The sequence below is a fragment of the Dama dama genome, chromosome 23 (genome assembly GCF_033118175.1).
Source record: "Dama dama isolate Ldn47 chromosome 23, ASM3311817v1, whole genome shotgun sequence".
Classification (NCBI taxonomy): Eukaryota; Metazoa; Chordata; class Mammalia; order Artiodactyla; family Cervidae; genus Dama; species Dama dama.
In genome coordinates this window covers 4,267,343-4,291,252 of record NC_083703.1, presented here as the reverse complement: position 1 = coordinate 4,291,252, position 23,910 = coordinate 4,267,343, and the positions used below count along the sequence as shown (strand labels likewise).

At 43.4% G+C, this 23,910-nt stretch overlaps 1 protein-coding gene across 6 annotated transcripts in view; it reads right to left on the bottom strand.

The window, feature by feature from the left end:
- The window catches only part of PLCB4 (phospholipase C beta 4), a 454,299-nt gene that overhangs the window by 155,948 nt on the left and 274,441 nt on the right, over positions 1-23,910 (bottom strand). The gene's annotated exons all lie outside the window — the stretch shown is intronic.

Here is a 23,910-nt window from a genome sequence, read left to right as displayed (position 1 = left end):
GGCTTGTTGTAAAGGGCTATCAGAAATTTTTCTTGGATCCTGGTACAAAGAAAATTTATTTTGTCTGATTCATTGCTTTCCTTGTAATCTGACATTTTATATCCTAAAACTGTTTCTCTTTCCTGCACTGCTCTGGCCACCAGGATCAAAAGCAAATTTGCAGTTCACTTCTTTCAATTTAAGGGACATTTTTGTTGCCCATAGAGTGGTTGCCTCCTAATTTTGCCCCTAATTTTATTTACTTTTCCATTCCCCCCCCCCCACCCCTGTCTTCAACTTAAATCCCTAATGCAGTTTATCTAGTGGCACTTGCAGATGAATAAGCTGGATTTAGAAGAGGCATAGGAAACGGAGATCAAATTGCCAACATCCGTTGGATCATAGAAAAAGCAAGGCGATTTCAAACACCATAATTCTTCTGTGTCATTGACTATGCTAAAGCCTTTGACTGTGTGGATCACAACAAACTGTGTAAAATTCTTAAAGACATGGGAATACCAGACCATCTTACTGTCTCCTGAGAAATCTGTATATATGACAAGATGCAACAGTTAGAATTAGACATGGCATAATGGACTGGTTCAGAATTGGGAAAGGAGTATGTCAAGGCTGTATATTGTCACCCTGCTTATTTAACTTAAATGCAGAGCACATCATTCAAAATGCTGGGCTGGATGAATCACAAGCTGGAATCAAGACTGCCAGGAGAAATATCAACAACTGCAGATACGCAGATGATACCACTCTAATGGCAGAAAGTCAAGAGGAACTAAAGAGCCTCTTGATGAGGATGAAAGAGGAGAGTGAAAAAGCTGGCTTAAAACAACATTCAAAAAACTAAGATCGTGGAATCCAGTCCTATCACTTCAAGGCAAATAGATGTGGAAAAAGTGGAAAGAGTGACAGATTTTATTTTCTTGGGCTCTAAAATCATTGTGGAGGGTGACCATAGCCACAAAATTAAAAGACACTTGCTTCTTGGAAGAAAGCTATGACATAATCTAGACAGCATATTAAAAAGCACAGAAATCAATTTTGCTGACAAAGGTCCATATATTCAAAAATATGGTTTTTGCAGTAGTTATGTGTATGGATGTGAGAGTTGGACCATAAAAAGGCTGAGTCCTGAAGAACTGATGCTTTCAAACTGTGGTGTTGGAGAAGACTCTTGAGAGTCCCTTGGACTGCAATGAGATCAAACCAGTCAATCCTAAACAAAATTAACCCTGAATATTAGTTGGAAGGACTGATGCTGAAGCTGAAGCTCCAGTACTTTAGCCATCTGATGCGAACAGCTGACTCATTGGAAGAGACCCTGATGCTAGGAAAGATTGAGGGCAGGAAGAAAAGGGGGTGACAGAGAATTAGATGGTTGGATGGCATCACTGACACAATGGACATGAGTTTGAGCAAGCTCTGGGAGATAGTGAAAGACAAGGAAGCTTGGCATGCTGCAATTCATGGGGTCCCAAAGAGTTGGACACGACTTAGTGACTGAACACTAACCATTTCTGCATCACAGCTGACTTTGGGATGTGGAAGAAACATGCATAAATAAGTCTGAAACTCATTTCATGAACACTCAAAACTACTGGGCATGTTCCATTGGTTTAACATGTTACATTGGTCCAACAGACCTGATCCAAATGTAGCTGGACACTCATAAGCTTATTTGAGCTCTGTCTCTTCATCTCCAAAAGCAGGGAAGCAACCTCAACAATAACATCTCACAGGCCACCTGTGGGCACTGCTGGACTTGATAAATAACCCTCACTCAGTACATTATTGCTCATTATCACTGTGACTCATGCTGCTAGAACTGATTATGGGGAAGCATCCAAGAAACAAACATAGTAAAGGCCACCACCCCGACCTGATAGATTTTCTGTGAGGTTAGCAAGTCACTCAGGAGGACACAGAAAACAAGCAGCAGGATCACGTCCGCGTCTGCACGGAGGCGGGGAGAGCACCTCTGTCATGTGGCCTCCAGGGTGAGCAGCGATACCCTCTGCGCTCTTCCCCTGACGCAGATCTAGGGGTCTGTGCATGAAGGTAGCCCAGAGCTGCTGAGTGAGGCTCACTGAAAGTCTGGTCAGACTGTGGTTTTTCTGTACCCCAGCCAGCTTCAGCCCAAGTCCAGTCATCAGAACATAGGTCTAGTTCTTCCTTCTGCCCGGGACTGTGGGCGAGCAGTTAGCAGAGGAGGCAGTCTCTGGGTCGGAGTCTGTCCTGTGTGTCCTCTGTGTGAGTGTGTCCTCTGACCATGCTCTTGGGCTGTAAGCGGCAATCAAGAGGTTGTTCAGCAAGTATTACGGGTGCTAGAGTGGCTGTCTATCTTGTCTACACCTATCCACAGAAACAGAAATGAAAACTTCTCCCCCTCAGTAACCAACCACAAGCATTTAGAAAGGTGATTTCAGGAATGACACAATGGCATACAGTGAACCTTTATTCTGACAACAAGTGGCAGGACTTAGGCCCCTCATGTCAATTTATTCTGCCCTCAGAAACGAAGATCGTCATCACCTTTCAAAGTGACCTGGCTTGGTGGGGAAGAGTTGTTGAAGGCTGCTGAAAACCAGCAAGACGAAGGCACAGAGTCTTTCCTGATTTTTTTATGTCCTCTTTTCAAAACGAACTGAAACTTGGCCTGATGGTGCTTGTTATTAACAAGGGCTCTGACCTGTCCTTGGCTCTGTGAGAAGCTGGTCAACTCAACTAGGATCTAAATTTGGGAAGAAGAAGGTATTGCTTAAATGAACTGCCTGGAAGAGTCAAATTCTATTTTTGTCTGCTCGTTTCACAGTCCTGAATAGTTAGGAATCTCTATTTTCTTTTACTTCCAGATAAAGATGTTGAATCTTTGGGTCTTAACTTTTTAAGGTCTGCCTGTTTGAGACACAAAACTCTGTATCTGTGTTCCTTATCCCTCTGTCTCCTGGAAGCACTCTGTTGAGGGCATCTGGAGGTCCAATCTGAACCCTCAGACTCTGAGAGGGCTCTTGTGTTGCCGCAGGGTGCTGGACAGGCTCCCTGAGGCTTGCCAGACAGCACTTGAAGAAATTCTTCCTAAGGTATTTGGCAACTGCCTTTCAGATTGCAGAGAGAAGAAAGTCAACAAGATATGCTTTTAGATGAAGTGGGTGGTCACTCAAGAAAGTCTCTTTCTTGGGCAGAAAAACTGTCATGTTAGTCAAAACAGTTGCTATAGTGATTATAAGGAGGAAAGTAAAGACCAACTTATTCGGAGCCAGGGAGGAAAAGAAATGCTTTTGTAACAAACATTTACAACAAATTTATATGTCACCATCACCCCCCAGCTACCCCTGCCCCATGTCCCACCCCAGAGATTCTCTGCTTGAGCCGACTCCAGTCAGGCCCCTCTGAACCTCCTTCCCAGCCAGGCTTTGAGTTCTAGACTTCGACGTCTGTCTTTACACTGCCCAGCATTAGCAAGAATCCTGCTGAGTTGCTTTAGCCAGAATCCCCCACCCTCAGGATCTGATCAGCCTTTATATCTGACCTGGTCCTCCAACCTCCACCACCTCCCAGGCAATGTCTGATCACCCTGGCTTGCCTGCAGCAAGAACTCTACTCAGGTGGTTTAGCCAAAATCTCTCCTTACCCTGGATGCTTCCTCTTAGCAATTTTCCACCCACTGACCACTCTACCGGCTCCTTGGCTACAAATTCCTTTTTATTTTTTATTTTCACAGTTGGGCTCAATGTCTCTTCCTCTCCTGCAAACTCCCTGTGTAGTGGTCTCCTGAATACAGTCGGTTTGATTATTTCTTTTAATTTTTATTTTTTGGCCACTCTTCACAGCATGTGGGATCTTAGTTCCCCTACCAGGGATCAAACCCACACCTGCTGCATTGGAAATTTAGAGTGTTCACCTTTGGACCACCTGGGAAGTCTATCTTATTTTTTTTAACAAATGTCATGAATAACATTTTCTTCAACATCTCCCCCTGCAAAAAAAATTCTTTTTGCTTTGCAGAAGTGCTTGAAACGTGACCATAAGCTAATAAATCCTTCTTTTCAGTAAACCACTTCTAATAAAAACACAGTTCCAGAATAATAAACTACAATGATTAAGGGATTAAACATCTAGTAACATTCAAGACATATATATCTGAAGAGACTGATCAAGAAATAATATTCTGAACTATGGCCAAGTACGAGTTGGCAGTCCATGTTGAATAGAGTCACTGAAAGGAAAGGAATCTCAAATGACGTCTATGGAATTTCCCTCTGAATGTCAACATGGCCCACTTAAATAGTCCAGCTTGTAAAAATGCTTTTTCTTGATATTAGCCACATGGGATGTTGTTCCTTTCCCATTTTTATCTTCTGACATAGCTCATGTGTAGGTTTCAAGGGTACACAGTCCCCACAGGCCCTAAGAGCCAATCCTGACTCTACCACTTTTTATCATGTCTCCAAGAGATGCAGAAATCACTGGAACAGGCACAGGAGGACCATCGCTACCAACCGAGGGAATTCTGAGCAAGACCTGGCTTCAGAAAACTGCAGTCTGAAGGTTTGCACGTGATCCTCCTGCCCTGACAGAGGGATTGCTGCAGGAGCTGGGTCATCTCGGGACAGATGCCAAGAGGCACTTGGGAGAGTAGGAGATGGATTACAGGAAACGCCTCTAGAGAGAAGCAGGAGAAGACGCAGGAGCAGGCAGGGAGGGCCTGCACACCACGAGGCACCCGCCAAAGGAGAGGTGAGGAAGAGGTCCGGGGAAGAAGGGTCTCAGATGCGGCACACTCTGAGAGCATCTCCACCAGGTGGACAGAGCTTGAAGCAAGGACCGCCCGCCAGAGGAGCCTCAGCTGGAGCAGCTCGGTGACTCCATCCACCGGCCTGAGCTGCTGCTGACAGTTGCAGGGCTGAGTGCACTGCAGCTGGAGGCCGTCCACTGCCTGCACTCCGGGATGGTTTTGTCTTCCAGGGAGATGTAAAGGGCACAGCCCCACAGCTGCCACAGAGGGGATCTCTGGCTAACCCTTCTCCAGGTCCTCCTAAAGGAGCTCAGGTTCTGGTTTCTTAGGACCCTTGAACGTCCTTAGGAACCTTTTTAGAAATATTAGGAAACAAATAACAAGCACTTTGAGTCCCAGATATGTAAGCATCAAATTGCTAGATCATCAGAGATGCTTATTAAATATCTGAGTTGAATGAGTTCCTGGCCTGGGACAAAACAGTAAATAAAAACAATGTCTCTCTCTCTCCCTGGCTTTATATTCTAGGGGGGATTTTGACAAAGAACACTAGGCAAATAAATGATTTATCAGGAATGGATAATGTGAAGATCAAAAGTCTAAAAAGTATGTGTGTGTCAGAAATCCCTTGCACTCCTATACACTAACAATGAAAAAACAGAAAGAGAAATTAAGGAAACAATACCATTCACCATTGCAACAAAAAGAATAAAATACTTAGGAGTATATCTACCTAAAGAAACAAAAGACCTATACATAGAAAACTATAAAACACTGATGAAAGAAATGAAAGAGGACACAAATGGAGAAACATACCGTGTTCATGGATTGGAAGAATCAATATTGTCAAAATGGCTATTCTACCCAAAGCAGTCTATAGATTCAATGCAATCCCTATCAAGCTACCAACAGTATTTTTCACAGAACTAGAACAAATAATTTCACAATTTGTATGGAAATACAAAAAACCTCGAATAGCCAAAGTAATCTTGAGAAAGAAGAATGGAACTGGAGGAATCAACCTGCCTGACTTCAGACTCTACTACAAAGCCACAGTCATCAAGACAGTATGGTACCGGCACAAAGACAGAAATATAGATCAATGGAACAGAATAGAAAGCCCAGAGATAAATCCACGAACCCATGGACACCTTATCTTCGACAAAGGAGGCAAGGATATACAAGGGAAAAAAGACAACCTCTTTTACAAGTGGTGCTGGGAAAACTGGTCAACCACTTGTAAAAGAATGAAACTAGAACACTTTCTAATACCATACACAAAAATAAACTCAAAATGGATTAAAGATCTAAATGTAAGACCAGAAACTATAAAACTCCTAGAGGAGAACATAGGAAAAACACTCTCTGACATAAATCACAGCAGGATCCTCTATGACCCACCTCCCAGAATATTGGAAATAAAAGCAAAAATAAACAAATGGGACCTAATGAAACTTAAAAGCTTTTGCACAACAAAGGAAACTATAAGTAAGGTGAAAAGACAGCCCTCAGATTGGGAGAAAATAATAGCAAATGAAGCAACAGACAAAGGATTAATCTCAAAAATATACAAGCAACTCCTGCAGCTCAATTCCAGAAAAATAAATGACCCAATCAAAAAATGGGCCAAAGAACTAAACAGACATTTCTCCAAAGAAGACATACAGATGGCTAACAAACACATGAAAAGATGCTCAACATCACTCATTATCAGAGAAATGCAAATCAAAACCACAATGAGGTACCATTACACGCCAGTCAGGATGGCTGCTATCCAAAAGTCTACAAGCAATAAATGCTGGAGAAGGTGTGGAGAAAAGGGAACCCTCTTACACTGTTGGTGCGAATGCAAACTAGTACAGCCGCTATGGAGAACAGTGTGGAGATTTCTTAAAAAACTGGAAATAGAACTGCCATATGACCCAGCAATCCCACTTCTGGGCATACACACTGAGGAAACCAGATCTGAAAGAGACATGTGCACCCAAATGTTCACTGCAGCACTGTTCATAATAGCCAGGACATGGAAGCAACCTAGATGTCCATCAGCAGACAAATGGATAAGGAAGCTGTGGTACATATACACCATGGAATATTACTCAGCCATTAAAAAGAATTCATTTGAATCAGTTCTGAGATGGATGAAACTGGAGCCCATTATACAGAGTGAAGTAAACCAGAAAGATAAAGATCATTACAGCATACTAACACATATATACGGAATTTAGAAAGATGGTAATGATAACCCTATATGCAAAACAGAAAAAGAGACACAGATGTACAGAACAGACTTTTGGACTCTGTGGGAGAAGGCGAGGGTGGGATGTTTCGAGAGAACAGCATGTATATTATCTATGGTGAAACAGACCACCGGCCCAGGTGGGATGCATGAGACAAGTGCTCGGGCCTGGTGCACTGGGAAGACCCAGAGGAATCGAGTAGAGAGGGAGGTGGGAGGGGGGATCGGGATGGGGAATACATGTAACTCCATGGCTGATTCATGTCAATGTATGACAAAACCCACTGCAATGCTGTGAAGCAATTAGCTTCCAACTAATAAAAATAAATGAAAAAAAAAAAGTATGTGTGTGTATGTGTGCATGCACGTGTGCACGTTTTTTAAGTAAGGTGGTCATGAAGGTCTTTTGGATGAGGTGAACTTGGGGAGGACTGGAATGAAATGAAGAAGCAAGCTGTGAGGACTGATGATGCGTGGGGAAGAACAGTCAGAGCAGACGCTGCAAAGTACAAAGGCCCTCAAGTTTCCAGGGAACACCAGTGGTACAGTGAAGCGACAGGGGCTGTGTAGGGAACCTGCGAACAGACAAGGATGACTCTGGAAATTATTCTGAATAAGGTAGGAAGCCACTGACGTTTTAAAGCAGAAGAGGGCTATACTCTAACTACATTCTAAAAAGATACATCTAACTTACTTCCTCACAATGGTGCAGTGGGGTAGGTATTATCACCCCCATTTTAAAGACAAGAAAGCTTAGTTCCAAGTGAGTTAAAGACTGGCTCCTGGTCAGATATCTTGAGCAGCAAAGTCGAATTGAAGCTATTTCTGTTTAACTACAAAGCCATGCCCTTAACTAACTATGTGTGTTTCAAACTCTTCAAGAAAGAGCTCTCTGGCAAAGATTTAACCTGAACTACCACTTAATACAAACCCTCTCTTTATCTGGGAGCAATAACCTGACAATCTGGCTCTGGTGAGTATCCAAAGTTGAGAGACTCACCTGCCCTTTTAGGTACTTGGAAAAGGACCGTCTGCAGCTAGAGAGGAGCGGCGACAGCACCAAATGGTCCTCAGGGGACTCTTTGTAGAAAGAAGATGCTGGCTTAGATGCCTGGTAAGCTATCTGGCTCAGTCCATCCGCTTCATCAAACGTTTTGATGAGGCAGGATTTCAGAGCGATTGATTATTATTTATGGTTTTAAGAATAAGTAGTTTAAAAACTACTTATAATTAGTAGGCTTACCAGGTGGTGCTGGTGGTAAAGAACCTGCCTGCCAATTCAGGAGACATAAGAGATTTGGGTTCGATCCCTGGGTCAGGAAGATCCCCTAGAGGAGGGTCACAACCCACTGCAGTGTTCCTGCCTGGAGAAATCCCATGGACAGAGGAGCCAGGCGGGCTACAGTCCGTAGGGTTGCAAAGAGTCGAACACAACTGAACTGACTTAGCACACATTATTATAATTAGTGTGCTTTTTATTAATTTATCAGAATCAATATTCAGGGTCAGTTACAAGTTTCCCTGTTGAGGATATTTTATGTCTATTTCTATTTATTGAAAGGAAATATAATAGCACTGGAAACACTGCTCATTATTCTGTAATAACCTATACAGAGAAAGAATCTGAAAAAGAATGGAAATATGTGTATGTTTAATTGACTCACTTAGCTGTACCCATGGAACTAACACAACACTGTAAGTCAAAGTTCCATATTAATTAAAATTAAAAAAAATAAATTCACACTGTAAGTCAACTATACTTCAATAAAATTTTTAACAAAAAAGTATTTGTAAACTTAAATATTAAAAAATAAAAGATTTCAGTAAAAAATGTAAAATTACCTTTCATTCATAGTATTTTTTATCTAGTTGTGTGGGGTTTTCCCTCCCAAAATTTAGACTTAATGAAAAGTTTTTAACCTTAAATGGTGATTTTCACTGGTCATAACATAGAGGTATCAGGGTTTTTAGCAGTGCTTATTTGCTCTTAGGGGAAAATATATGAAAAATACTTATATTTGTAATTCTTTAACAGAATCAAATTAAGAACTCCTGGCTGTAGTAATATAATAATTATGGTCTAAAATAGATAAAGCAAATGGATGACTAAAAGAGTTAAACAGCCTTCATTAATGAACTTCAGAAAGTTTTTTTTTTTTTTCAATAGGTAGGCAGTTTTCTCTTTTTCTTCTCCCAGTCACACATATTTCCAAATAAATGTTTCAAGAAATACCTGGAGTAATGGGAAAATTTGGTCTTGGAGTACAAAATGAAGCAGGGCAAAGGCTAACAGAGTTTTGCCAAGAAAATGCACTGGTAGTAGCAACACCCTCTTCCAACAACACAAGAGATGACTCTACACATGGACATCACCAGATGGCCAACACTGAAATCAGATTGATTATATTCTTTGCAGCCAAAGATGGAGAAGCTCTATACAGTCAGCAAAAACAAGACTTGGAGCTGACTGTGGCTCGGATCATAAACTCCTTATTGCCAATTTCAGACTTAAATTGAAGAAAGTAGGGAAGACCACTAGACCATTCAGGTATGACCTAAATCAAATCCCTTTCGATTATACAGTGGAAGTGACAAATTCAATTCAAGGGATTAGATCTGATAGACAGGGTGCCTGAAGAACTATGGATGGAGCTTTGTGACACTGTACAGAAGGTAGTGATCAAGACCATCCCCAAGAAAAAGAAATGCAAAAAGGCAAAATGGTTGTCTGAGGCGGCCTTACAAATAGCTCTGAAAAGAAGAGAAGCAAAAGGCAAAGGAAAAAAGGAAAGATGATACCCATTTGAATGCAGAGTTCCAAAGAATAGCAAGGAGAGATAAGAAAGCCTTCCTCAGTGATCAATGCAAAGAAATAGAAAAAAACAATAGAATGGGAAAGTCTAGAGATCTCTTCAAGAAAATTAGAGATACCAAGGGAACATTTCATGCAAAGATGGGCACAATAAAGGACTGAGGACTGCTGGACTGAAGAGATGACCATTTGCCAAGTCAAGGAAACCTCCCTGACTGCACAGAAAGGTCCTTGGGGGTCAGAAAGGAGGGGGCGCCACCCCATAGTAAGTGAAGCCAAGCTTCCTATCGGCCTCTGCACCAGAATCCCTCTTGGCAGAAACACACTCACGTATCTTAAGGAGGGCCTGAGGACAGGTCAGGTGTGAAAAAGAAGTGAGATAACTGTACAAAGGTAAACAAAGACAGAAGAACCGTCATACATAAACGATTTAAGTGCTCCTCTGTTGGGCTCCCCCTCATTAGGGAGGACGCCCGCCCCCCCCCCTCTCTGGGTGTGAGTTTCTGATCTGTGCATGTGTGCTCTGGTCTTTGGTTACTAAGGTTTTCAGCAGGTATTTATTTTTGGCTGCGCTGGGTCTTTGTTACTGTGCACGGTCTTTCTCTAGCTGCAGCAAGCAGGGGCTACTCCATTGCAGATGTGGGCTTCTCACTGCAGTGGCTTCTCTTCGCTGCAGCACATGGGCTCAGGCATTGCAGCACACGGGCTTAGTTCCTCGGAAGCATGTGGGATTTTCCCAGGCCAGGGATGGAACCGGTGAACCCTGGACTGGCAGGTGGATTCTTTACCACTCACTATCAGGGGATGGCACCCCACTCCAGTACTCTTGCCTGGAAAATCCCATGGACAGAGGAGCTTGGTAGGCTGCAGTCCATGGGGTTGCAGGACTGAGCCACTTCACTTTCACTTTTCACTTTCATGCATTGGAGAAGGAAATGGCAGCCCACTCCAGTGTTCTTGCCTGGAGAATCCCAGGGATGGGGGAGCCTGGTGGGCTGCCATCTATGGGGTTGCACAGAGTCAGACACGACTGAAGCGACTTAGCAGCAGCAGCACTGTCAGGGAAGTCTGATTCTGTCTTAAATAGACTGTTTCCCTGTGTGCATTCCCACAAGTTGTGCTGTGCTAATAATAATAAACTTTGTACCTGTTTTTACAGCTTTTGCCTCCTTGAAACATTCTTGATTTCAAATGGGGCAAGAGCCAGGACCACTTCGCTTCTAGCCTCTAACCCGTCGGTGGACTAGTGACTAGAATTTCTGGTTTTCATTCAGACTACACAGGATCAACTCCTGGGCAGGGAACTAAGACCCTGCTTCAACATCACTTACTGCTCTTTCTCAGAGAACATAAGCAATGAAACATGTCTTCCATAAAAACAACCAAACCAGAAGTAACAACAAAAATGTTCATCACCATTTTTAGGATGAGGGAATTCACAAGAAATTGAGCTTAAAGAAAGGCCATTTTCTTACTTGAGAAGGGACTTCAAAATGATTCACTTTAAAATATGCTGTATATTTCATTTGACTGTTCATTCGTTCATACTTGGATGAACTCTTATTAACTTAATGGCCGGGCCACACGCATGAACAGAGAGCCATCCCGAAGAGAATGCCGCCAGGATGTCCTCGGGGCCCCTTCACCATCAGCCTGGAGAACCACAAGGCTGCACCTATCAGCCCTAATTAAAGGACACCCGGGCACACACTGAGCTCCCGCTCCCCTGCGGCCGTAAACAAGGCTTGAAGGAGCAAACACGGTGCCCTTTCCTATTCACACATCAGATAGGAAAAAGCAAAAAAGCCCAAACTAGCACTGTCCACAGGAAACTAACATGACACTGTAAATCAACTATATTTCAATTTTAAAACATGCTAAAAAAAAAAATAAACAAGCACGGTCATTTTAGCCACTGAATTTTGACTAAGTCCTTTAACATAGTACAGTGATACTCTAGAAACCTAAGTAACTAGCTCCTTATATTTTATTTTGTTGTTGTTGTTCAGTTGCTAAGTCATGTCGGACTCTTTACAGCCCCATGGTCTGCAGCACACTGGGCCTCCCTGTCCCTCACCGTCTCCCACCGTTTGCCCAAGTTCATTGAGGCAGTGATTCTATCCAACCGTCTCATCCTCTGCTGCCCTCTTCTCCTTTTGCCTTCAGTCATTCCCAGCATCAGGGTCTTTTCCAGTGAGTTCGCTCTTCGAATACTTATGATTTATTTCTTCTCGTGTTGTATTGATACATTTTGTTTTCAATAGCTCCTTATACATCAAGACTCCTTAAAAATCAAGCCAGCCCAGATCTCCTCCTCTAGTTTCCTAGTGGACATGTGTCTCATCTTCCCATAAATAAGTCTTTCCTGCGCCCTTGAAGAGCATGAATCTCCAGTATTAGAGTTTTCCATGAGACTGACTCAGTCTCTGTTTCACGGGTGAGATGCTTCTATTCCTCCAGAGAATACAGTTGTCTTCTACCTCAGTGAACAAATGAAGAAATATAAACCCAAAGAAACCTCACAGAGAGGCAAAAAATATAAAAGAAAGACAAACACAACTACAGCATCTTAGAAAAGAAAGACAAGGGTAATTGATTATGCAGCAAAAGCTGATGTAATTACAGAGAAAAGAAAAAGAAGTTGAGGATGACTAAACTGAAAATTTAATAAGGCATTCATAAGGGAAAATGATGGAGTTAAAAGTAATTACCCAAAACTGAAAGTATCATCATGACCATCAAAATTAATGTGCTATTCATTCCTATGTATCCTTATTTGTCTTTTAAGCTAGGTGTCTGCAAACCATAGCCCCTGCTTTTGAAAATAAACTTTTCTTGGAACTTAGCCCATTCACTCATCTATGGACTGTTGAACATTCTATGACTGCTGCCATGCTACAAAATAGTCGTGACAAAGACCGTATGACTTTGCAAAACTTAAAATATATAATATCTGGTCCTTTTCAGAAAAAGTGCGTTCTATGCATTTCCAATGTGAAATGGCTGACTACATAAAGACTACCTACGATAACGGTGGTTGATTGCAGAGAGGGCCACACTCCTTCACCCTTCCCTGAAAACACACTCCTTGCAAGGTGACGTGGCAGCCCCTTCCAAGGTCCCCACCTGCTTTGGTCTAGAGCAGTCAGCAGACACAAGCAGGAAACAGCCTGTCCCATCTGCTTGCAGGAAGTTGACAGACTAGGTAGGGTGGAGATGAGACAGTCCTTTAAGACCATCCTAAATCAATCGGCCCCCCAGTTGGACCAGCAAACATTTGAGTGCGCCCAGTCCAGCCCAGATGGCTGACCTGCAGAATCAAAGACTATAATTAAGAAATGACCATAAAAATTAATGTGCTATTCATTCTTATGTATCCTTATTAATAAATGGCTGCTGTCTGAAACCACTGAAAGGTGTTAGAACATGCCATCCCAATATATGCCACTTCGCATATGGATTATTCTGAGCCGAAAGCAAATGAAAATCAACAGGTGCAGAAAGAAGCCTTGTCAGAGCTTCCCTCATCTAATTAAAAGCAGAAACTTCTGAGAAATAAGGACTTCCATGGAGCCTAGCTCCAGGGAGTTTTGTGGCCATGAAGAAGAACACAGAAAGTCAGCACCAAGATGAGTCTGCACAAACCTGACTAAAATACCTTGATCTTGCATTAGTTTCACCAGGTACTTACCTTCCCACAATTTTCTACTCCTAGAAGCCCACGGAGACAGATTAAAGGACTAGCCCAAGGTTGTAACTTGTAAATGTCAGGGTCAAGGCTCCAATCAGAGTCTTTTGCCTTCCAGTCCACTTACTTCCAAGAACTTTCCAAAGGATACAGACCTTTGATTAAAGACCTTCTGCTCTGGTTGCTAATGGGCTCTAAGCTCTGGGGGTTTGAGGGCACAAATGACATTATCAGCAAGGTTGCTTCAAAGCCTGGTCGAGAGGAAGGAACAGGCCTGGGTGTTCTTGCAAAAAGCCTGACTGACAATAGTTCCCACAGCTTTGTTGCAGCGGGATTAAGGGATTGAGCGCTCAGGCTCTGGAGGCACCTGTTCCATCAAATGGGGAAGAAGCCACAAGGCGATGACAGCAGGCCGACTGTGAGGGCGGCAGGAGGGACCTCAGAGACTCCCCAGGTGAAGCGCACACTCTCCAGACACGTCTGCCTTCCTAGCTCCCCTTGTCTAGCACTGAGATGTGAAGAGAACTGCCTGTGTGGAAACACCCAGTAAGAGAAAGAACTAAGACTCCAACTCACCTTCCTTAAATCAGACTTCTGGTGTTCTCAAACCTGACTCTGCATCCCGAGTGCCCTCCCTCTCCCCTTATAAATCCATTCTCCGCAAAGCTAAACTGTTACCAGAACGTAAACCAGAGCACATCAGTTCTTGTTGAAAACAGCTTCCCATAACACTCAGAAAGAAATCCAAGCTCCCCATCCCCATCCTACAACCTCTGAGTCTCACACTCAGGTGTGTGTCGAAATCTCTTGAAGGACGTGTTAAAACATATGCTGCTGGACCCATCCCCAGAGTGTCTATGAGATGGGCCTGAGAATCTGCATTTATTTCTTTTCTTAAAAAAGCATTATTTCTGGCTGTGTTGGGTGCACAGGCTCTTAGTGGCTTGGAGCACGTGGACTTTTAGTTCCCCGGCAGGGATTGAACTGGTATCCCCTGCATTGCCAGGCAGATTCTTAACCAGTGGACCACTGGGGGAGTCTCTAGAGTCTACATTTGTAGTAAGGCTCTAGGTGATGCTGATGATGCTTGTTTGGGGACGACACTTTCAGAACTGCTGTACATGATGAGGCTTCTGCCTACTTCTCAGATTTCTGTTTATACATCATGCCCCCACTCACAATGCCTACTCCCTCCAGGATGCCAACAATGGCCCTGGGAGTGGAGGACGGAGAAAGGAACAGAATGTCTCCATTTGTTCACCCTCTTGGGTAATTTATTATGTTTGTCAACTCCCTTTCTGAGCAATTTATTTTTAACTAAAACCTAGGTGATTTCTATATATGCAAACCGTTTCTTGGGTACAACAGAACATATAACGATAAATACTGTTCATTTTAGGAAGAAGAACCACATCAGCACATCCATAATTACCCATTCTCTGGCCTTCTCTTTGCCAGCATCAGAGCCCACCAGCTTCTTGGACTAGAAATCCCAATCATGTTTCACACTCCTTACTCTTCCTCACCTTCTACACCCATGGGTGAGGAAATCTTCTAATTCATTTCCACCCTGAACCTCTTCTGTGATGTCCTATGTGTCTAAATGAGTGTTCAGCCAGTCATTCAATCCCACCTCTACACTCCCAGTCACAAGTAATCAGGCATATCCACCTTTGGGTCGTATCAGACCTTACTCTTTCCCTGCTTAAAACACACACGCACAAAACGATTCACAGTGCTTTCAGGATCTAGCGCCAGTGCCTTTCTGGAGAGTAGAGCATTTCTGGGGGGACACTGCTCATCTCTGCAGCTGAAGCTCCTGCCTTCACCCTCCCTGACAGCGGCTGCACAAACCAGCCTGCATCCCACACCCGCGCCCCTGCACAAGGGCGGACCCTTCCCTCATCTCAGCTGTGCTTCGATCCACTGATGGACTCACCCAACCCAAAGTGGGCTTGCTCTCTGAGGCCTCCTCAGTCCCCCAGACCCAATGCCCAGGGGGTGCCTGGCCCCACAAGAAGCACAACCCACTGCTTCCCTGTCACAGGAAGCAGAGCGGGGCTGGGGCGGGGGAAGGACGCCGCGGGCTGCACGCCGAGGGCCTGCAACGTCAGACCGAGAAGCCGGGGTGCACCTCAGTAGATGGAAGAGTGACACGCCACGTTTTTTGTTTTGTTTTATGCGTCCAGTTCTAGCAGGGCCTGGCGTCTGAAGACAGCAGGATGTAGCCAATAACAGAGCCAGTCATCTACCAGGCACACGCAGTGATAGGTTCCTTAGGATAAAAATTCAGAAATGGAACTCCATTGAACTCATTTCCCTACTTCTCCTTCCCTTTCCCAATGTGAAGTTATACTAGATTTGGTTTTGTGATTGGCTGCAAATAATGGACACAAGTCTCTATTTCATGCACCATCGACTAACTATCAACATTTCCTCCCACTGAGACTATTAAGCCTCCGGTTTTGCCTCTGACTCCAACCAGTTCTACTTTCCAGGATATGTCTGTACCCTTGCTTTGCACTGACAAAGTTAACAGGGTTTTTTTTCATTCTCTTCTGTCAATAATAATTAACTTTCATGTCTACTGTTAGGTTGGCTCTAAGCATCAAAAGACTAATTAATGTGATTGTAATTGTTATTACCATTATCATGACTCTGTAAGCACTCATCACTGTAAATGTAAGTAATAGGCTACAATTCCACTCTCTACATTTTAAGCCAGGTATCCTGACTCCGTGGGTACAGTTCAGTTTAAACTATCCAAAACCTGAGAATGAGATAAAAAGATGGCTATGTATCAATATCCTTTACATATTTTACAGGAGCAATGTCTAGAGGGCCTCTCCAAGGATGATTTATTTCTATAGAAGAACATCCCTTTTTTTTTAAATGTGAACCATTTTCAAAGTCTTTATTGAATTTCTTATAGTACTTTCTCTGCTTTATGTATTGGTTCCTTAGCCGTGAGGCGTGTGGGATCTTAGCTTCCCAACCAGGAAGCGTACCCATATCCTTGCGTTGGAAGGCGAAGTCTTAACCACTGGTCCATCAGTTGAGTCCAGGGAATTTATTGTTCTCTAGGGCAGGGACATGGACTTTCCAGGTAGCGTTAGTGGTAAAGAACCCACCTGCCAATGCAAAGACTTAAGAGACACCAGTTCAATCCCTGGGAGGGGAAGATCCCCAGAGAAGGAAATGGCAACCCACTCCAGGATTCTTGCCTGGAGAATCCCATGGACAGAAGAGCTTGGAGGGCCACAGCCCATGGGATTGCAAAGAGTCGGACGCGACTGAAGTGGCTGGTTTAGCCTCTGCCTGACAAGGCGCCTCGTCACTCCTCCGCTGGTGCTCTCACAGCTAGCCCTATCCTCCTGCTCGTGTCGTCCCTGAAGAGCTAAGTAAATCTGCAAGCCAAAGTACATTCTGCGAGGGTGGTGCTTCTAGCTTTTTGAACATTACACGTGGACGACTCCTCGCTGCAGTAATGGACAGCCTAGGGTGTGCAGGCTGCCTGGGCCTTTGGGAGCATCCCTGAGGCCTACAGCTCGGCTTCAGGGCTGCCTTGGAAACTAGGCTACTTCAGCTTCTGTTGATCCGGCACTTCCGTATTCCTCCGAGATCGACAACTGCCTTAACTCTTTCTGTTTCCCTAGCAGCAGTTGTGATGTCTGTGTGCAAGGGAAGCTGCTGAGGGTTTCAGTAGGAGGGGCAAATAAACACCAAGCTTAGCCAGAAAAGGCACTCCATCTGGGCAGCTTGCCTCAGATGCAAGTCCCCAGGTGGGGAAAAGGGCAGCCCAGCCCACGCCGGGGTCTGGGATATGCAGAGAGTGGCAGCTGAGGGGAGTCCTCTAATGAGATATCTAAATCTCCGCTCCAGCTACCACTGAGAAGAAATGGCTGATGAAGCTGTAGATTCCAGTTAAGTGAGCTGAGAGTTCCTTCTGCGCGTTGGGAAAAGAGGATGGTATTTTAAAATCTGCCTGTAGTTTGAGTTGATTGTCTAGAAAATTGTGCTGTCCAATAAGATAGCCACCAGCCACATCTAGCTATGTAAATTTTAATTAACATTAAGATTAATAAACTCAGTTCCTCAGTCCCGCTGGCCACATCTTTTTGTTTTTTTTTTTAATGCCAAACTAAATTAATTTTGCTAAAGAGAAACTGTTGCACTCTAAGAAAAATAAGTGCAGTCTAGATTTTGTGCTTGGGTTGGGAGGGAAAGGGGCTTCCCAGGTGGCTCAGGGGTAAAAAGTTCACCTGCCAACCAGGAGACCCAGGGTCTTAAAGATCCCCTGGAGAAGGAAATGGCAACCCACTCCAGTCTTCTTGCCTGGAGAATTCCATGGACAGAGGAGCCTGGGGGGCTGCAGTCCATGGGGTCGCAAAGAGTCGGATACACTTTAGCAACTCAGTGACAGCCGCAAACAGGAGGGAAAAACCCTGAGATTACCAACCATGTATCACAATCCCCCTAACATGTGCTAAGAGCAGCCAGGATACAGACCATGTCCATGATTGCAAATTTCTGCTGGTGACCACTTCTCGAGGACAACAGACCAGTTTGCTTTCAAGGGATAAACGTCTTCAAACTTTTGGTCTGTTTAAGTACATCCATTCTCTTTCAAGATTATGCAAACGTGAGGTCTCACAAGAGTCTGGACGCAAGAGTGTGAGCTGGGCCGAGAGCCACACTGCGCAGGGTGAGAAAGGACCAGAATTTCCCATGTTCCTCCTTGGTTTGAGGGGGCGTTTTTGTTGTTTTCATTTGGAGAAGAGGAATTTCACATGGGGAAAAAGGAAAAGGGTGAATTATGAATTAGAAAAGGATTCTGAGGGAGAGATCAAAAAAGTGAAAGAAGAGAAACAGCAACAGGTCTCTTGGAAGAGTGGGGTGAAAAAGAAGGCGGTGACAGAGACACCTCTCCACCCAGCTGAAATTTATTCCTCAGGATCCCTACTGTGTCCTGCTGTGTGCTGAATTCGCCTCTGCTCCCACCAAACCTTGGATAAAGGCCTGTTTGACACAGCATCCTTGTTCCTGAGGTGTGGGCACGTATAGGCAGAGAGAAATGAGAGCAGCGGACCGTCCTGGGAGCAGAGTGGCGAGAAAGCAGTGAAGGGGGCTTCCCCGCAGGCCCAGCAGCTGAGACCCCACGCGTCCACTTGGAGGCCATGGGGTCTGTCCTGTTTGGGGAAATGGGATCCCGCACGACGCACAGTGCAGCCACAAAGTTAAAAAATGAAGTAGGTCAGACGCTATACTTAAGAGTAGTGATAATAAAAATAGAAGGCACGCACTGAGGAGATGAGTATTTCAAGGATGCTGTAAGTACCAAGGAATTCTAGGAAAGGCTGGGGAGGGTTCTCATAGCCAGGAGATGGGGTCTTCAGCCTTTTAATAAAGGGAAGGGAAGTCAGGAAGCCAGCGAAATTAGAAACACGTGGGTTGCATGTGCACTGCCGTTTCTCTCTGAGGAGAGAAACGTCTGAAGATTTTTGCATCACTTGTTGCATTACTCAGAAAACAAAACAGGTTTTGCATGTAAGTAATTTAAAAGTCAAGTAAAGTTAGATAAAAAGATCTTCTGAAGCGGCATGAGAATACAATCAGAGGCTACAACACAGGCTGCGGTTTCTGAAATTTGGGGCTACCTCAAAAGAAATCTTTCAGCAGAAATAATAAAATAATACTTAAATACAGTTGCACTGGTTACATTTCTTGTCAAAAGAATGTATATTTTTAAAACAGTGTCTAGTAAGTATTTTTATTTTTTTAATCTGACCTAGTGAATGCTCACCCACTGATTTGAACACTTCCCTGCCTTCTTTAAACTGATATGAGGAACACAATTTAATGTTTACCCGGTCCTTTGAGCCATCATGATAACATTAGCTGCCATACGGTGCTGAAGGCACTCACCCCTTCCTTCACAAAAGGTCCCTTTGCTGTGGCGTTTGTGGGATGATCACGTTGTGTTTTCTCTAATTCCTGTTCCTCCCACTTGCTGTCAGTTGTCATTTCTCACTGCTGTTCAGGCAAAAAACTGTAGGAACAAACCTTATCTATTTATATTTTGTTGCCTTGAATATTTTGATGGCCATGGCTCCAAAGAACCAACTCTTACAAGATAGGAAAATACAGTTGACCCTTGAACAACATGGGATTTTAGGGGTGCCAACCTCAGTGCAATCAAAAATCTGACTCTAACTTTACAGTCAGGCCTCCATATCCGCTGTTTCACATTCAAAGATTCAGCCCTCTGAGGACTGCAAGGTTCTATGGTAGGTATTTTGGGCTTCCCCGGTGGCACGGTGGGAAACAATCCAATGCAGGAGAAGCGAGAGATGTGGGTTTGATCCCCGGGTGGGGAAGATCCCCTGGAGAAGGCAATGGCAACCCACTGCAGTACTGTTGCCTGGGAAATCCCACGAACAGGGGAGCCTGGCAGGCTACAGCCCATGGGGCTGCAAAGAGTTGGACACGACTCAGAACTAAACAACAACAAATGGTAGGTATTTACTGAAAAAAAAATCTGTGTAAAAGTGTACCATGAAGCTGTTCTTGTTCAAACCTGTGTTGTTCGAGGATCAACTGTAATAAGAAAAACTGGCTACAGTCTGTTTGAAACACTCTGGCTTTCTGATTTGAAAATTAATAAAGGGAAACCTCAGTAAAACGGAGTGGGGAGGCCAGGAGGGGGAGCTCTCACAAGCCACCACTGGATGTAACTACATTTAACCTCTTTGAAATGACCTTCTCTGAGGAACTGAAAGCCAGGAAGTCTTTTCTAATTATCCTCTAGATTTCCAGAGCCTGGGAAACTGCCTCAGAATTATCAGTTACAGAGAAGAATCATCACTGCAGAGAACCATCAAAAGAATACAGACAGCCCCCCAAAGGAAAAGACGTCACATGGCCTCTCCCACGAGAAGTCAGTCACCCAGGCCAGCAGATGGCCCGTGAGCGGCAGCCACTTCCCTCCTGTCACTTTTCTCCAGTGGATTTTTATTCAAAACAGCCCTTCCCAACTTCCTTTTTCTCTCCACAATACTGTTGCCCTCCATTAGCTGGACTTGTCAATGGCTTTTTTTTAAAGTCTTTATTGAATTTGTTACAATATTTCTTCCACTTTATGTTTCCTGGACTTTTGGCCACATGGCAGGTGGGACTATAGTTTCCTGGCCAGGGAGGGAACCAGCATCCCTACCCTGGAAGGCAGAGTCTGAACCACTGAACCACCAGGGAAGCGCCCTTGTCAATGGCTTTTACTATCGCTTATTTGTCTCATATTGCAATTCCTCTGCTATTCCTAAATAAACACACTTTTGCTGGTAAAATAACTTTTATTTTTAAGGTCAACACCAATTTTATACGTTTCATGAAGAGATATATTTACTTTATGAAGCTAAAATGTTTTTGTCATTCTAGTAAAATAGCTCTAAAGAAAGTTGAAAGCTTAATGAGATTATATTTAATGTTTATTAAGATTTCTTTTCTTCTAGCTTTATCTCATTTTCAGAGGAACCTGGAAGAAAGCAAATGCCTTTAGAAGTGCAGGTCATCAGTATTTTCTAAATATAAGTGAGTTGTAATGATTAATAACCAAAACAAAAAAAACACCATGAGAAATAAAAATGATTGGATGATGATAAACTTATAGTTTATCAAATCACATTACAATTTATCCAAAAAAAAAGTACTTTTTCTCTAAAAGGTTTCTGCTTGCTACTGCTAAGTCACGTCCAACTCTGTGTGACCCCATAGATGGCAGCCCACCAGGCTCCACCGTCCCTGGGATTCTCCAGGCAAGAACACTGGAGTGGGTTGCCATTTGCTTCTCCAAAGCGTAAAAGTGAAAAGTGAAAGTGAAGTCGCTCAGTCATGTCCGACTCTTTGCGACCCCATGGACTGCAGCCTAACAGGCTCTTCCATCCATGGGATTTTCCAGGCAAGAGTACTGGAGTGGGTTGCCACTGCCTTCTCCGAGGTTCCTGCTTATATGACGACAAAAGAAACACTCAGCCAGTGACTACACTTATTCTCTACAACATGACCTTCTCTGAGGAACTGAAAGCCAGCAAGTATTTTAAATTATCCTCTAGATTTTCAGAGCCTGGGAAACTGCCTCAGAAAGCTGCAAATCTTTTGGGATACTCTAGCAGATTCAGGGAGAGATGTCTGTTGTCAGCTCACAATGAAGGTCAATTGCCATCACTGTGGTGGCATGGGTACTGTCTAGACCTGGTGTACCTGGGAGAAAGCTTGGAAATGCATCCAAGCTAGTCTTGGCTTTCTTTGCCAAGGTGTGAGAAGTGGGCAAAAGTAGGCAAGAGAATTTACTTTGTGGGCTTCCCTCATAGCTCAGTTGGTAAAGGATCCTCCTCAATGCAGGAGACCCCAGTTCGATTCCTGGGTCAGGAAGATCCTCTGGAGAAGGGATAGGCTACCCACTCCAGTATTCTTGGGCTTCCCTGGTGGCTCAGCTGATAAAGAATCCACCTGCAAAGCAGGAGACCTGGGTTCAGCCCCTGGGTTGGGAAGATCCCCTGGAGAAGGGAAAGGCTACCTACTCCAGTATTCTGGCCTGGAGAACTCCACGGACTATACAGTCCATGGGGTTGCAAAGAGTCGGACACAACTGAGTGACTTTCACTTCTTCACTTAGGTTTGAACTATATCAAATTGTTGATATTGATAGTTTTTAATCTAAAAGATGAAAATGTGGTATGATTTAGGCTAATATTTTGAATGTGTTGAAGTACAGATTTTCATATGGATCTCATGGATTACTATGTCCTCTCACCTTTTCAATTATCAAGAAAATGTACAAACTATGATAAAACCAGACTGGGTTGGGATCAATTACGTCTAAAATCCCCTTTGACATTAGATATTAGACATATACAGTGAATTTGGCAGTTGCAGACATTCTGCTAGTCCCTGTAGAGAAAAAGATAAGTAAAATATGGCTCTTGACCTCAAGAAATGCAGGGTACACTACGAGAGATGAAAAAATTAAAAAAAAAGGTGAGTACAGTGTAATATGTGCAAGGGTACATTAGAGGTAGCACAGAGGAATGATCAATTCTTATTGAATGGGTCAAGGAAGATATTAAAGAGTAAAGATTTCTCCTTTGGGTTCTGAAGGATGAATAGGAGTTTGCCAGTAAAACAAGGAGGGATAAGTGCATTTCAGGAAAAGGCAGCAGAATATATACAAAGCATGAAATAGAATAGAAATTGTAAGTGTATTGTTAGTGTTAAAACCAAGAATGTGTGTAGAAAACTAGTGGGGAACAAGACTGGAGAATAAGGTAGCAGTCAAATGATGGAAGGCCTTGTATTTCATTCTGATGAGTTTCCTTCTTCCTATAATACAATAGTCATGGAAGCATTTTAAATAGAGGAAAAAGAGGTTCTGATTTACATTTTCAAAAGATTACTCTATAATGATGGAAGAGGAAAAACAAAAAGAGTAGAAAAAGATTAGAAAAAATCTACCAAAGAGTTAACAGTGGTTGCCTCTAGGTGGTAGAAAATTGTTTTCTCTTTCTTCTTATAGCAGAATGCAGTTAGCTGTTCTTTCAGAGAAGCAGTAACGCTTCAGTCATATAAGTAACTGTCACCCCCAATACGCTGATTCAGTACAGAGAACATTGACCACATCTGAGTCCATCCTTTTCTTTCCTCAATTTTGCTTACACAAAGCAACTATGGTACAAACCTAGAGAGCATCATGCTACAACACTGGAAAAACCAAGTCAACAAATTACTGAGTTGTGTCAGCCCATAGACCTCATGAGAAAAGTCTGATGATCTGAAGCCCTGGGAGGCCACATATAATATATCCCATGGATTCCGAAAGGAACCAATTGTGACTCTACATGAAGTCTGAACAAGTTTTGCATCTTACTTCACTATAGCGACAATACAGTTTCATCACATTTCCCTCCCCAGCTCACTTCAAATTCAAGTAAAATCTAAGAAAAACAACATATTAACAATGCAAGGAAGGCTTCCACTCACCTACCTAAATGTTCTGAATAGATTGATGAACTCAAGCCCCTGGTTTCTAGCAAATCTGGAGCCACCGACACCTTGCAAGGGCACAAGCAATAAACAGTAGAAGCAGAAGTATGCAAAGCAAAGCTTTGGTCAAATTGGTCTGTATAAATGAGACGACTGACCAGCACAAAGTCTGAGCGCTATTACATTTATGACAAATAGAAAGTCTTATGAGGAAAGAATGCCTGAAGCACTTCATCAAGCAAAAACTATTACTCCATGAAACCCATCTGCAAAATAAGCATAATTGTGGCAATGACCTAATAAGGTTATTGTAAGGAGTTGAACAAATAATACAGGAGGAAGTGCTTAGAAAGTTTTTTGGCACACAGTAAGCACACAATAATTTATACTGTCATCATCCTTATTAT